The sequence below is a fragment of the Lepidochelys kempii genome, chromosome 6 (genome assembly GCF_965140285.1).
Source record: "Lepidochelys kempii isolate rLepKem1 chromosome 6, rLepKem1.hap1, whole genome shotgun sequence".
NCBI classification, from domain to species: Eukaryota; Metazoa; Chordata; order Testudines; family Cheloniidae; genus Lepidochelys; species Lepidochelys kempii.
The window spans coordinates 15,196,806-15,212,308 of record NC_136385.1 but is presented as its reverse complement, the minus strand read 5'-3'; positions in this window follow the sequence as shown (position 1 = coordinate 15,212,308).

Genomic DNA, 15,503 nt, shown 5'->3' with positions numbered 1-15,503 from the left:
CTGGCAGACGTGGTACGGCATTGCTACACAGCAGCAGCTCATTGCCTTTTGGCAGCAGACAATGCAGTATGACTGGTAGCCGTCGTTGACGTACTCCAGGGTGCTCTTTTAATAGCCAACCTTGGTGAGGTCTGTCAGGGGCTCCTGGGCATACATGGGAGTGATTCAGCCAGGTCATTACTCTTTTAAGTTTCATCTCATGGCGATTCAGTCCTACTACACCGTCTTCTAATGAGCAGTCAGGAGACGATGATGGCCAGCAGTCATACTGCACTGTCTTCTGCTGAGCACCCAGGAGATGATGGTGGCCAGCAGTCGTACTGCACCGTCTGCTGCCAGCAAGATGTATAAAGATAGATGAAGTGTATCAAAACAAGAAATAGACCCAATTTGTTTTGTATTCATTTTCTCCTCCCTCCCTCTGTGAAATCAACGGCCTTCTAAACCCAGTTTTGAGTTCTATCCTTGTGTAAGCAGAGTCAGGATGAGCTCCACCCTGACATCTGGTGGTGAGGTGTGGCAAGTTGTGGAAAAGAACTTCAGGGGCTGAACTTATTTGCATAGGTACACCCACCCCGCCTAGAATGAGGCCATAGCTGCCCAAATGGTCACTTTGGCTGCTGTGGGATCCCCAGTGTCTCTGTTTTTGGGACAGGAAGAATAAATTGTTATTACCCTGATTATGGGAATCAAGGACAGTGGAACTGTACTTGGCCTTTTGTTATGATAGAGGGACTCGCCATCAACTGTGTAGCACTCGCTAGGCAAGGGACATGGGTTCCAAAACTCTGTGAATGGAGAGAGTTTGGAGACAGGTATTAGTACTGGTCCAGGCCCATCAATTGCACCTCTGTCTCTCTCCACTGTAGAATATCAGAGCTAATTTTGGTCTATTAAGTGTCTAGCTACAGGTGCTGAGCTGAATTCACTTTGGCCTTATAGTGCATTAAGGCTCCCACTACTACAAGCTGAAATCACTAAAGAGCTAAAATTACTAAGAGCTGAAATCACTGAGCACTGTGTTAAGTAGATGGGGAGCTGTTTGTGGACTGCCTGGTGGAGCAGTTCCTGGGAAGGTGGGAGCTGCTTGTGGGACGCTGAGCAGAGCAGTTTGTGGGACGGCTTGTGGAGCGGATTGGAGTGAAGCCCTATGGAGCTGTGGGGCAGTCAGCTTCAGATCACGTAAGGTGCCCCCTTACCTCTTCCTCCCCACACATGCACATTTTTCACCCAGACTGGGAAGTAACACTCTGCAGAGCCAGAAGAGTTCCCAGAAGTCACCTACTACAGGACAGGCCTAACAAAGAAAATAACAGAACGCCACTAGCTGTCACCTTCAGCCCCCAACTAAAACCCCTCCAACGCATCATCAAGGATCTACAACCTATCCTAAAGGATGACCCCACACTCTCACAAGTCTTGGGAGACAGGCCAGTCCTTGCCTACAGACAGCCCCGCAACCTGAAACAAATACTCACCAACAACCACATACCACACAACAGAGCCACTAACCCAGGAACCTATCCTTGCAACAAAGCCCGTTGCCAACTGTGCCCACATATCTATTCAGGGGACACCATCACAGGGCCTAATAACATCAGCCACACGATCAGAGGCTCGTTCACCTGCACATCCACCAATGTGATATATGCCATCATGTGCCAGCAATGCCCCTCTGCCATGTACACTGGTCAAACTGGACAGTCTCTACGTAAAAGAATAAATGGACACAAATCAGATGTCAAGAATTGTAACATTCATAAACCAATCGGAGAACACTTCAATCTCTCTGGTCACGCAATCACAGACATGAAGGTCGCTATCTTAAAACAAAAAAACTTCAAATCCAGACTCCAGCGAGAAACTGCTGAATTGGAATTCATTTGCAAATTGGATACTATTAATTTAGGCTTAAATAGAGACTTGGAGTGGCTAAGTCATTATGCAAGGTAGCCTGTTCCCTCTTGTTTTTTCCTACCCCCCCCCCAGATGTTCTGGTTTAACTTGGATTTAAACTTGAAGAGTGGTCAGTTTGGATGAGCTATTACCAGCAGGAGAGTGAGTTTGTGTGTGTATGGGGGTGGGGGGGATGTGAGAAAACCTGGATTTGTGCAGGAAATAGCCCAACTTGATTGTCATGCACATTGTGTAAAGAGTTGTCACTTTGGATGGGCTATCACCAGCAGGAGAGTGAATTTGTGTGGGGGGGTGGAGGGTGAGAAAACCTGGATTTGTGCTGGAAATGGCCCACCTGATGATCACTTTAGATAAGCTATTACCAGCAGGACAGTGGGGTGGGAGGAGGTATTGGTTCATATTCTCTGTGTATATATAAAGTCTGCTGCAGTTTCCACGATATGCATCTGATGAAGTGAGCTGTAGCTCACGAAAGCTTATGCTCTAATAAATTGGTTAGTCTCTAAGGTGCCACAAGTACTCCTTTTCTTTTTGCGAATACAGACTAACACGGCTGTTACTCTGAAACCTGTCACTCTGCAGATGAACTTTTGAGCTCTGGGGCTGGACTTTTGGGTAGTTGGACTTTTTGGACTTTGGGTGATTTTTGGATTGCTGGACTCAAGAGACGTTTGGGTTGTGGGACTCAAGAACCCGAGGGAAAGGACATGGCCCAATTTTCTGGGGTGGGTCTTTGCTCATAGTTTGGTTGATGAACCCTAGTTGTAGTGTTTCCCCAGTTTAATGCTGATGTCATTTACCTCATGTTATTAAAGATTCTTTGCTACACCAAGACTCTGTGCTTGCGAGAGGGGAAGTATTGCCTCTTTGAGGTGCCCAGGGGTGTGTGTAAGATTTTCCCAGGTCACTGGGTGGGGGTTCGAGCCAGTTTTGCATTTACTTTGATGAGAGGGAACCCCTGTGTACTGAACCCGGCCCTTGCTGCTATCATCTCGGCCTGGCACTTACACTTGAGGGGGCCATTCTGTTTCTCCTTGATGCAAAGTCACCCCTTTTGTTCATTTTAATTCCCTGTAAGCCAATCCTGTAAGCCATGTTGTCGGTCGCCGCTCCCTCCATCAGAGCAACGGCAGACAATCGTTTCATGCCCTTTTCCCTGGATTGCCCTAGCAGACGCCATAGCACAGCAAGCATGGAGCCCGTTTGGCTCACCGCAGCAGTTATGACCATTGTGAACACCTTGAGCATTATTGTGCAGTTTATGCAGAACCAGCACCTGAAAAACAAGGCAAGGAGGCGACGGCAGCGTGGTGATGAGGACATGAACACAGTTTTCTCTAAAACTGTGGTCCCCAGCAATTTGGAGATCATGGTGTTACTGGGGCAGGCTCATGCTGTGGAACGCCAATTCTGGGCCCAGGAAACAAGCACAGAGTGGTGGGACCACATAGTGTTGCGGGTCTGGGATGATTCCCAGTGGCTCCGAAACTTTCACATGCATAAGGGCACTTTCATGGAACTTTGTGACTTGCTTTCCCCTGCCCTGAAGCACAAGAATACCAAGATGAGAGCAGCCCTCACAGTTCACAAGTGAGTCGCAACACCAGACAGCTACCGGTCAGTCGGTAATCAATTCGGAGGGAGCAAATCTACTGTGGGGGTTGCTGTGATGCAAGTAGCCAACACAGTCATTGAGCTGCTGCTATCAAGGGTAGTGACTCTGGCAAATGTGCAGGTCATAGTGGATGGCTTTGCTACAATGGGTTTCCCTAACTGTGGTGGGGCAATAGACGGAACGCATATCCCTATCTTGAGACCGGACCACCAGGGCAGCCAGTACATAAACATAAACTGCAAGGGGTACTTTTCAATGGTGCTGCAAGCACTGGTGGATCACAAGGGATGTTTCACCGACATCAACGTGGGATGGCCAGGAAAGGTTCATGACGCTCATGTCTTGAGGAACTGTATAAATGGCTGCAGGAAGGGATTTACTTCCCAGACCAGAAAATAACCGTTGGGGATGTTGAAATGCCTATAGTTCGCCTTTGGGACCCAGCCTACCCCTTAATGCCCTGGCTCATGAAGCCATACACAGGCAGCCTGGACAGTAGTCAGGAGCTGTTCAACTATAGGCTGAGCAAGTGCAGAATGGTGGTAGAGTGTGCATTTGGACATTTAAAGGGTCGCTGGCGCAATTTACTGACTCACTCAGCGAAACCAATATTCCCATTGTTATTGCTGCTTGCTGTGTGCTCCACAATCTCTGTGAGAGTAAGGGGGAGACATTTCTGGTGGGGTGGGAGGTTGATACAAATCGCCTGGCTGCTGAATACGCGCAGCTAGACACTAGGGCGGTTAGAAGAGCAAAGTAGGAAGTGCTGTGCATTAGAGAAGCTTTGAAAACCAGTTTCATGACTGGCCAGGGTACTGTGTGACACTTCTGTTTGTTTCTCCTTGATGAAAACCCGCCCCCTTGGTTGCCTCTAAATTCTCTGTAAGCCACCCGCCCTCCCACCTTCGATCACAGCTTGCTTGCAAAGGAAATAAAGCCTCTATCATTTAAAAAAAACATGGGTTCTTTATTAATTGATTATTAAAATAGGGAGATAACTCACAAGGTAGCCCAGGTGGGGTGTGGGAGGAGGATAGGAGGGAAGGAAAAGGCCACTTTAAAACTTCTTGAATGACATCTTTCTGTTGCTTGGGCTGTCCACTGGGGTGGAGTGGTTGGGTGCCCAGAGCCTCCCCCACCCCACGTTCTTGGGCATCTGGGTGAGGAGGTTATGGAACTTGGGGAGAAGGGAGGGCGGTTAAACAGGGGCTGCAGCGGCAGTCTGTGATCCTGCTGCCATTCATGAACCTCCACCAGACGCCGGAGCATGTCCGTTTGATCCCGCAGTAGCCCTAGCATTGCCTCATGCCTCCTCTGATCTTCCTGCCACTACCTCTCCTCACGTTCATTGGCCGCTTTCCTGTACTCTGCTACTGTGTCCCTCCACACATTCTGCTGAGCTCTGTCAGTGCCGGACTACTGCATGAGCTCAGAGAACATTTCATGGCGCATGCGTTTTTTTCACCGCCTTATCTGAGATAGCCTTTGGGATGGAGGAGGGAGGCTTGAAACATTTGCAGCTGCTGGAGGAAAAAAAAGAGAGTGAAGTATTTAAAAAGATACATTTTACAGAACAATGGCTATACTCTTTCATGGTGAACAACACTATTCACATTACATAGCACATGTGATTTTGGTACAAGGTCGCATTTTGCATCTTATATTGAGTGCCTGCAGCTTTGGTGTTAGAGATCACACACGCAGTGCCGGGCAACAGAATTCAGCTTGCAGGCGGCCATGGTAAGCCATAGTCTTTCGGCTTCTGCAACCTTCATAACTGCAGCGCCCTCCTTTCCCCTATCAAGCAAAGCCCATTGAGTTGGCCATTTAGTGCTGTGGTTTTCCTGTTAACATGCAGCAGCAGAAACCAAACTAACCCTCCCCCTCATCCAATTCTCTGGGATGATCGCTTTACCCCTCCCCCCACCACGTGGCTGGTATCAGGGAAGATCCCTGCTAGCCAAATGCGAACAGCTCAGCACCAATGGCCCCCCCACACACACCGCGTGGCTAACTGCAGGGAACATTTCTGTTCAGCCACAGGCAAACAGCCCAGTAGGAATGGGCACCTCTGAATGTTCCCTTAATTAAATTCCCCTATTTCTACCAGGTTACCAAGAACAATATCACTCTCCTGAGGATAACACAGAGAGATAAAGAACGGCTGTTGCTTGAATGTCAGCAAACACCGGGACCATACGCTGCCAGGCTTTGTCATGCAATGATACCAGATTACTTGCTACTAACATGGCGTGGTAAAGTGTCCTACCATGGAGGACGGAATAAGGCTGCTCTCCCCAGAAACCTTCTGCAAAGGCTTTTAGAGTACCTCCAGGAGAGCTTCATGGAGATGTCCCTGGAGGATTTCTGCTCCATGCCCAGACACGTTAACAGACTTTTCCAGTAGCTGTACTGGCCACGAATGCATTCCAAGTCCTCAGGGCTTCTTAATTGTTAAAAAACACTTGCTTTTATAACATGTATTATATTTTAAAAGGTACACTCACCAGAGGTCCCTTCTCCGGCTTCGTAGGATTGGGAGGGTATTTCAGTCAGAGTGATAAAAAGATCCTGGCTTTCGGGGAGAAGAGAGTGCAGTGTGCTCTCCCCAAGCTCATCCTCCTCCTCATCTTCCCCACCCGCAAAATCCTCAGGCATGGCGGAGAGTACTCCATCATCGGAGTCCATGGACAGGGGTGGGGTAGTAATTCCCCACTAGAATTACATGCAGCTCAGCGTAGAAGCAGCATGTCTGGGGCTCTGTCCCGGAGCGTCCGTTTGATTCTTTGGTTTTCTGGTATGCTTGTCTGAGCTCCTTAAGTTTCACGCAACACTGTGTTGCATCCCTGCTGTAGCCTCTGTCCCTCATGGCCTCGGAGATTTTTTGAAATGTTTTGGCATTTCGTCTTTTGGAACGTAGTTCTGATAGCACGGATTCCTCTCCCCATACAGCGATCAGATCCAGTATCTCCCGTTCAGTCCATGCTGGAGCTCTTTTTTGATTCTGGGACTGCATGGTCACCGGTGCTGATGAGCTCGCCTGGCCAAACAGGAAATGACATTTAAATGTTCCTGCAGCTTTTCCTGTACACCTGGCCAGTGCATCTGAGTTCAGAGTGCTGTCCAGAGTAGTCACAATGGTGCACTGTGGGATAGCTCCCGGAGGTCAATACCTTTGAATTGCATCCAAACTAACCCTAATTTGAAACGGCAATGTCGATTTCAGTGCTGATCCCCTCGTTGGGGAGGAGTACAGAAATCGGTTTTAAGAGTCAAAAAAATGGCTTCGTTGTGTGGACGGTTGCAGGGTTAATTCGATTTAACGCTGCTAAATCCAACCTAAATTCGTAGTGTAGACCAGGCTAAGAAATCACGCCCCATTAAGAAATGTGGCAAGTTACTTATTTCAAGCTAGGCCTACAGATAGAGATACTGAGTTGGCTCGGCTGCAGGGCCTTGCTCCTGTCAGGATGTTTACTAAACTCTGCCAGTTTACTCACAGATCGGAAAAGGTGCTGAAGTCTGCCAGTCTACTTACAGATCTGGACAGATCCTAAATTACTGTGCCCTATTGGTGACTAAAATAAAATCAGCTCCCCCACCACCTCAAAGCGTGGGTCCCCACCCCTGATCCTGCTGCTTTTTCAACTTTAGGTACCTTGAATTTAGTTTCACAAAACAACTTACAAAGCCCCCTTAACATGTGTATAAACTTCAAACAGCATGACATCCCCCCCACTTCTTGCAAGATTCAAAACAACAAATTGACTAGTTAACAGGAACACTGTGGAACACCATTATTCTACTCACTGTGAAATTGGCCAAGCAAGACAGCAAAAGGAATACCACCGTCACCAACTACACCAGAACCAAAAGAGAAAAGCAGAAGAGAAAAAGGAAGTATCATGACTGAGGCAGATTCAGTGCCTGGGAAAAAGTGGTTGGCAGAGAACAATTCTAACTCCAGTTTACCTAAAGGTGAGTCTAACCTGCCCTAGGGTCTAAGCCACAGGTGCGGGGAGGACACTCCTGAGTGCTCCTCAGGATTCATGCTCAGGTGCCACTCTGTAGCCAGATTTGTTGAGTGGTTACTGATTACATATTGAATTTTAAGAATTCCCAATTAGTCACTGATTAAAATTCTGAGGTTTAAAAGGTCCTCGTCACAGAATCAGGCACAACAGAATGAAGTTCAGTGTCTGGCCGTGCACACTGGCATGAACAGTGTTTACGATGCTGGCAAAGCAAAGCTTTACATTCTGTTGTTAGCATAATTAGTAAAAACACAAATGTTCCAACCCAAAAGAGAATGTAGCTATAATGTGAAATTAAGACCGTGTCCGGCACCATCCCTTACATATACTCACTCCTTTCTCATGGAGACCTAGTGGTGGGAAACAGGTGGTGTTCCACAAGGGTCCTACAACCCTGTCTCTGGCACATCAAACAAGTTCGATGGGCAAGATCTCAAAGCTTACATGGCAGTTTGGCCTATTATGCGGCCTGGTGACTGCCATGAATAGTTATATAAACATCTGGCCTCCTTTGTCCATAACTGACTTCCACACCCTTACAATATTGGGGTGTCCTGATCCTACAGGGGAGTATATTAATGATCTCAACTTATTATCATATATGTCAATGCATTGCAAAGGCAAATTTATGGTTGTACTTTTGTAGATGTTCCGATCCTAAAATATCCGAAAGCTGGTATTCATTCGTATTCCTGAAGTTATCTGGTGCAATGAAGCAGAAAAACTGCCAGCCAGCACAGCAGGAGTTAAAGAAAGCCTTTGGACCCAGCTAGCCCTGCTTGCTATACCTGCAGCCAATACCAGGCCTGGAGGGGAGAGAAAAGAAAGGAGCCTCGCTCAGTTCAGGGCTGACCACTGGCAAAGAGGCAGGAACTAGCTGTCTCTTGACTTGAATGGATGGAGCACCAGCCAAGGCAACCACCTGGAAGTAAGGACTGGTTCCCCAGCAAAGCAGGCAGAGATGAAGTATAATTCTGGATAGTGTGGGGGAAAGAGACTGCCCCATGCATCGTCTTTGGGCTGAGGAGCTGCAGCAGAGCCAGGAGCACCAGGACAGCAGTGAGCAAGCACCATGAGGAGCCTCTCATGGCAGCCAGGATCCGTGGGCAGGGGCCGGCACCAGGGGGCCAGCCACCACTCCGGCTCCCACAGCACAGAGCCAGGAGCCCAAGTGGGCTGGGCAGCTCTCACCAGCTTTCAATCCACCGGCTCCTAAATGGAAGGCAGAAATCTGTGGGGACACGTGACCCCATGTCCCCCTTCCCCCGCATCGCCTCAGCACGGGGGACTGTGAAGGAACCTTCAGCACTGGAGGTAACTGACTGAGCAGACCCCAGAGACATTTGAGGCACACCCTCACCATCTTGGGACTGCCCCACCCAAAGGAGTCTGGGACCACAGCAAGGCACCACCTGGACCCCAGAGGGAATCCTGCAGGAAACAAGCTGCTTGGTCGATTGGACCCACACCCCAAACTGAACGGACTGTAGGAAGTAGCCCAGAGCAGTGGATTCTGACTCCCCACTGGGAGGACACCAACCCCCTGTTCAGGAGTTGACATGTACAGGGCCCTGGGCTGGGACCCGCTAGAGAGGGAGGCCCAGGTCCCCCTAACTCTCCCTCTTAAAGACTGAGACTACTCAGCCCAGCACAGGGCGTAGAGCCAGGCAATCTAACCACTAAACTCTCCGGCCACCCAAGTCCCTGTTACAGCTGGTATCATATTATACAAAAATCCCCTAAACTTAATATTCCAAGTTCCCCAGTAACTCAGGGCCACTGTCAGGTAACTCACTTATATAAGACTTGTAGACCTCAAAGCCTCCTGCTAACTACTTAAACTAAATATTTCACAGGGTGTAGGCTGTAGCTTTCTTACAGTAGTGCTACATAAAATATCTTGAAGCTAGCTCTGTGAGCTACACAAGGATCTCAGAGTGCTATGCACAGATGGATGAATTAACTCTCCCCACCACACTTTGTGAGTGAGGAAGGGATGATCACCTCCATTTTACTGATGGGAAACTGAGGCACAGAACAGTTGAAGGCTAATTTTTCAAGCACCCACTAGTTTTGGGCGCCTAATTTGAGACTCCTGAGCCCTGCTATTCAGAGGTGCTGGGCAGGCCCAGCTTTAGCTGAATTCAATGAAGTCCTGGACCACAGAACCACCCACTCTATTGATATCCTGAGCCCCCACCCAGCTCTGCTGATGCCCGTCAAACCTGACCCTAGACCCCCACTATCCCATCCCTGGGACCCCTGCCACACACAGCTCTGGTGATAAGCCTCAATACCAACCCACAGTCCCCTGTCCCCGCAGCCCTGGCCTCCCCCACAGCTCTGCCAAGGCCCCTCAATCCCAACCTGCAGCCCTCTGCTATCCTAGCCCTATGCTCCCCCCAGAGACCTGTGCCAATGCCAGTCAATCCTAACCCACCTCCCCACTGCTATCCCAGCCCTGGGCTCCCCCCTCTCTCCCACCCACCCACAGCTTTGCTGATGCCCCTCAATCCCAACCTATTGCCAGGACCACCTACACCCAATGACCTGGGAAACCAGGAAGGAATAAAATCAACAAGCTCAAATTCCCTCTCCATTACACTGGTACGCCACTTCAGTGGGGTGTAGTTGTTAGCCAGCCTTGCAGTCCAACCGCCACCCAGCAAGACATGACCCAGGGCCAGCCACACCAATTCAGCAGGGGGAAGGGTGGGAATTATGACAGATGGAATTTTCCCCAATCTGTGGTGCCAGTTGGCTCCTCGCAGCACCCAGAGGCCATGGGGAGGGAGGACAGCCCCAGCCATCTCTGTCTGTGCCGGTCTCTGGGGCACAGACCTGCCCATACTGCTGGGCATTGCTCAATGTCTCCTATGGGAAAGCAGCAGGGTGAGGCAATCCAGGGGAGGTGGGCAGAACTGCTAAATACCAGGTCTTATAGTCCAGATCCCAGCACAGCCAGGGGCTGACTGGAGACGGAGGGAGCGCCAGCAAGAGTCTATGATGCTTTATCGGGGTGAGCATTACCTCACTGTAGTCCCAAACTGACCAAGGGAGGTGGGGTGACTCACTCGAGAGTCCAACAGATCCTTTGTTGTTGCCTAGGCCAGCATCCTTTGTTCCTGTGAGGCTGGGCTGGGTTTGTCCCATACATATCCTGATGAGCTTGTTTTAAGCCATGAGGACACATTTTCAGCTTCATAACTATATACCCATGAAATTACAACCTATAACATCACTGTAACAACAATGCTCAGTGCATCAAGAGCCTTCTGAAGACACCTGACATGACAAACTTTGCATTGGATATCACACAATCATATTATAAGGATGAACATGGGGGTGCAGGGTGTTCCCCTGAGGTACAGAGCATCACACCGTCCTCCAGAATAATCTGAATTTTTTGCTTTAGGTTTTTGGAAAGCAAAAAAAAGAATCCATTTCACCACAAGCTTGTTTGGAAGTTGTCAAAAGTGACAATTTCCCCCACAAAAATTGTTTACAAAACCCCATTTTCCAGGAGAGTTTTGACCAATTCCGAGGAGGCTATGCAAGGGCTGTGGTGAGTCAAATGACCCTGTGCCACGTACCCCTCTCTTCTGTGGTGTGACTTCAGGGGTGACAGGGGGAGGAAGATAACCCAGAGAATGATGGGACCCCTGCGGGGCATCAATAATCCTTCCTCTTCAGAGTGTCTTATTGCATGGGGAAACTGAGGCACAGAGCAGTGAATGACCCAGACAGGGGGCAAACCCAATTCTAGTTTAGTCACACATGAAAGACAGCCTCCCCACTCCCACCCATACCGTGTTACAAAGTAATGAAATTCCAGACCAGAACAGTTGTTTCTTATAGGTCTCCAGCAGGGCTGAAGTGGTGGTAGCATGAAGTGAAGCTTGGAATTCTTTTGGGACTGCACAGTTCAGACAACCCTGTTTCCTCTACAGCTCACAGGCTTTGCCTTCGGAGAGCTTTAATGCTCTCAGTGCCATCATGAGGGACCTGATGTTAGGCCAGGCTAACATGGAGAGGGTAGAAAGAAGATATGTTGAGCCAGGCTTATACCTGCATTTAATTGCTCCCCACTCCACTCACTAGGAGGTGGGGTTAGACATCCCCAATTCCTGCAGGCATGAGAATGTTTATATCACAATTTCCCCACTCTGTGGCTCAGGGTATTTACTGCCAAACCAGAGAAGAATGGAGGAGTTTACACTCTCAGTGCCATGTGGAACTTTCTGCCAGGTGATGCCAGCAGCCACGAGGGCCAGGGTTCCTCTTAACATTACTGTAACCCTTCTGCCTGTCAGAGTTGGCAGCAACAAGGGTGGGGGTTCAGTATCTAGGGGATCCATTCCAATAACACAATGCAAAACCGGCTCGAGCCCCCACCCAGTGACCTGGGACAAATATATACCACCCCCGCTGGGCGCCTCCAAGAGGCAATACTTCCCCTCTCGCAAGCACAGCGTCTGAGTGTAGCAAAAGTCTTTTAATAACAGAGAGAAACAATGTGGCATTATGTCGTGGAAACACCACCAACCGGATTCATAACACAACCCATGAGCAAAAACCCACCCCAAGCAAATTGGGCCGTGTCCTTTCCCTTTGGTTCTTGAGTCCAGCAACCCCAAAGTCACCCAAAGTCCCAAAAGTCCAACAACCCAGAAGTCTCTGTCCCTGGTCAGTGCAGCCCCAGAGTTTCAAAATTTATCTGCAGTTTTACCTCCCAACCTGGGTGGAGATGGGGAGGTGTCAAGGTTTCTTCCCCACTCTGAACGCTAGGGTACAGATGTGGGGACCTGCATGAAAACCTCCTAAGCTTACTTTTACCAGCTTAGGTTAAAACTTCCCCAAGGTACAAACTATTTTACCTTTTGCCCTTGGACTTTCACTGCCACCACCAAACATCTAACCGGTATATTATTAGGAAAGAGTCAGTTTGGAAACATCTTTCCCCCAAAAAATCCTCCCAAAAGTTACCCCCCACCTTCCTGGGGAAGGTTTGGTAAAAATCCTCACCAATTTGCATAGGTGACCACAGACCCAGACCTTTTAATTTTAGCTCTTTAGTGATTTCAGCTTGTAGTAGGGGAGCCTCTGGTGCACCATCAGCCTAAAGTAAATGCAGCTCAGCAGCTAAACTCCTAATAGGATCAAAACTAGCTCTGATATTCCACGGGAGGGGGAGAGGGAAGTGCAATTGGCATATAGGCCCCTCAGCAGGGACCCCATACCCCCAGGTATTAATACCTAACCCCCAAACTCTCTCAATTCACTGGGTTTTGGAACCCATGTCCCTTGCCTAGCGAGTGCTGCTTAGTTGATGGCGAGTCCCTCCATCATAACAAAAGGCCAAGTACAGTTCCACTGTCCTTGATTCACATAATCAGGATAATAACAGTTTATTCTTCCTGCCCCAATAACAGAGAAACTGGGGCTCCTGCAGCAGCCAAAGTGACCATCTAGGCGGGGTGGGTGTGCCTATGCAAATGAGATCAGCCCCTGAAGTTCTTTTCCACAACCCACCACAACTCACCACCAGATGTCAGGGTAGAGCTCATCCTGACTCCGCTTACATTACAAAACAGAAGCAGCATGAGCTGACAACCAGAAATGTGGGAAACCTATTCACCACCCTTCTCCATGAGGCAATACTTCCCCAGGTTCAAGCCCTGAGTTTGTGTATGAGAAAGCTTCCGTGGAGAGGAATTAGGGGGAACTACCAAAATGGTGACTCGAAAGTAAAGTAAAACACTTTCCCCACAGAATCTTGGTCCTCTGCCTGTTCCCAACTTGCAATGGGAAGGCCCAGTGGACATCAGCTTAGCACAGCAGTCCCTTTGCCCCTTGCTGCACCCCCACCCAGTTTGGTGTCCAAGATCAGGAAAATCCTAGCCTCCAGGGGTGCATTCAATCAGATGTACATCCTGCCTGAGGGTGGGGGGAAATGGTTGAGTGATGCTGTTCGGAGGTTCCACCAGCTAATCCAGTTCTTAGTGATTGGAGTGGGTGGCCACTACTGCCCCTTCTGCATTTTCTTTCACCAGAAGACCCTCCCAAAACACCTCAGGTTCAGCCCCTTACATCATCAGCTTAGTAATGATTTCAGCACTAGTGATCACTGGAAAGGTTGAAATAAGTTGAAAGGGTTTTCAGCTCTCTTTAAACTCTGGAGAAGATGGCCAAACAACACCTAAGATGCTTTAAGAAGAATCTGCTCCACATAGGAAAAGTCTATTGCCACTCCATCTTTCACTTGGATTTGACATCACTACCCAAGACTTAGCAAATGAGCTTACAGTTAGAGGAACTGTATTGTTCTCTACCCTTTAGTTATAGAATAAGATTTTGTTAGTCCTGCGCCCAAGTTTTAAACCAAACCAGCCAAAATTGATCACTTCGGCAAAGCTGCTCTGTCTACTGATCACCCAGGCAACCTAGGTGTGTCTGTGCAAATACAGGTTTCAGAGCAGTAGCTGTGTTAGTCTGTATCAGCAAAAATGGGTTAGTCTATAAGGTGCCACAAGGACTCCTCATTGAGCAAATACAGTTGGTTCCTCACATCTTTGCCCCCCGTTCCTCAGTTGATGGCAGAAGAGAGCTCAGTTTGAGCATAGGTTTATACTCTCCAGTTACTAGCCATAGGAGCACAAGACCCTCAACTGTCTGAGGAGAGTACTCTCCTCTACCATATGATACACCAGCACTAACTCTAAGGTCCCAGCACTCAGATATCTAGGCCAAAAGTCTCAGTGAATTTGCAGAGAGCAGGCCTAGAATCCACTCCAGTAGCTACTAAGATGGACTGTTAAGTAAGACACCAGTGCCTTTCTGAGCATGGCAGAAAGATCTTTAAGACTGTCACTGCAGGAAGGGACAGAGAGTCATGCCCTTCACTGCCTTTCCTACCTTCTCACCAGGGCTGGTAGGAGGCATGGCTTAGGACCAACTGTGCTGCCTCTCCCAGATCTGCCCTGCAGGGGTACACAGGAGATCAGCACACATTCAGCCCCTCATTGATACCTTACCCAGTTAGACACCCACTCAGAATGTTCTCATTCAGGACAGCCTCAGTTAACTGCCTTTTGGGTACCTAGGCTCTAGTTGTTTGGGGGATTATTTAGATCCAGCTCAGGTGTGGGGCTGTGGTGGGGGTCCAGCCACCATGAGTGAGAGGGGAACAGTGAGTGGAGAGATGGGACCAGACAAGTCACATCAGTTGGACTGATGTATCCATTAGTGCATAGAGGCAGTTAGCTCAAAGCCCTTGAGTTCCAATATTTGAATGGAGTGATTTGTTTGTCCTACCCCCTGCCCCCAAGAGCAGGGACTAGGCAAAGCAGATGGAGACAGCGGAGCATGAAGACTCAGCGTCCTCCCCACACCCCATTTACAATGGGGGAATACCTGAGTCATCATGGTTCCCTAGCTCTCTTACCACAGAAAAGACAACTGAATGTTCCCTCAGCAACAAGGCCCCCCCATCATTGATGTCATTGTATCAGAGGACATGACATGTGTGTGTGCTCCCCCTACCCCCTGCCCTGGCAGTGCCATGCCCCAAAGTGTTAAGGAAAAGCTAGCACATGTGACTCCATTTTGGTTTGAGGCCCACCATTGTCTAAAAGCAAGCACATCATGCACCAGGAGGAGTGTTCCTTAGATACTGCATTCCTGTGAAAATCCTCCTCCTTGTCTCCAGCCTGCCTTGACTCCCAGTACCTGTTTCTTTGTCAGTCCCTAAACTCCCTATTTTCTGGCCTTTGATGTAAGGCCTCCCATCCTGATAATGAAAGTCACTGATGCATTGCTTTAGGACCATGCTGTGTAATTAACATACTAGTTTAGCATGAGGAATGCACTAAGCAGGGATAGGTGGTAGATAAGAAAAGGGTTTGTTTATTGGCTAAGGTTTCCGATGCACAAGGGCA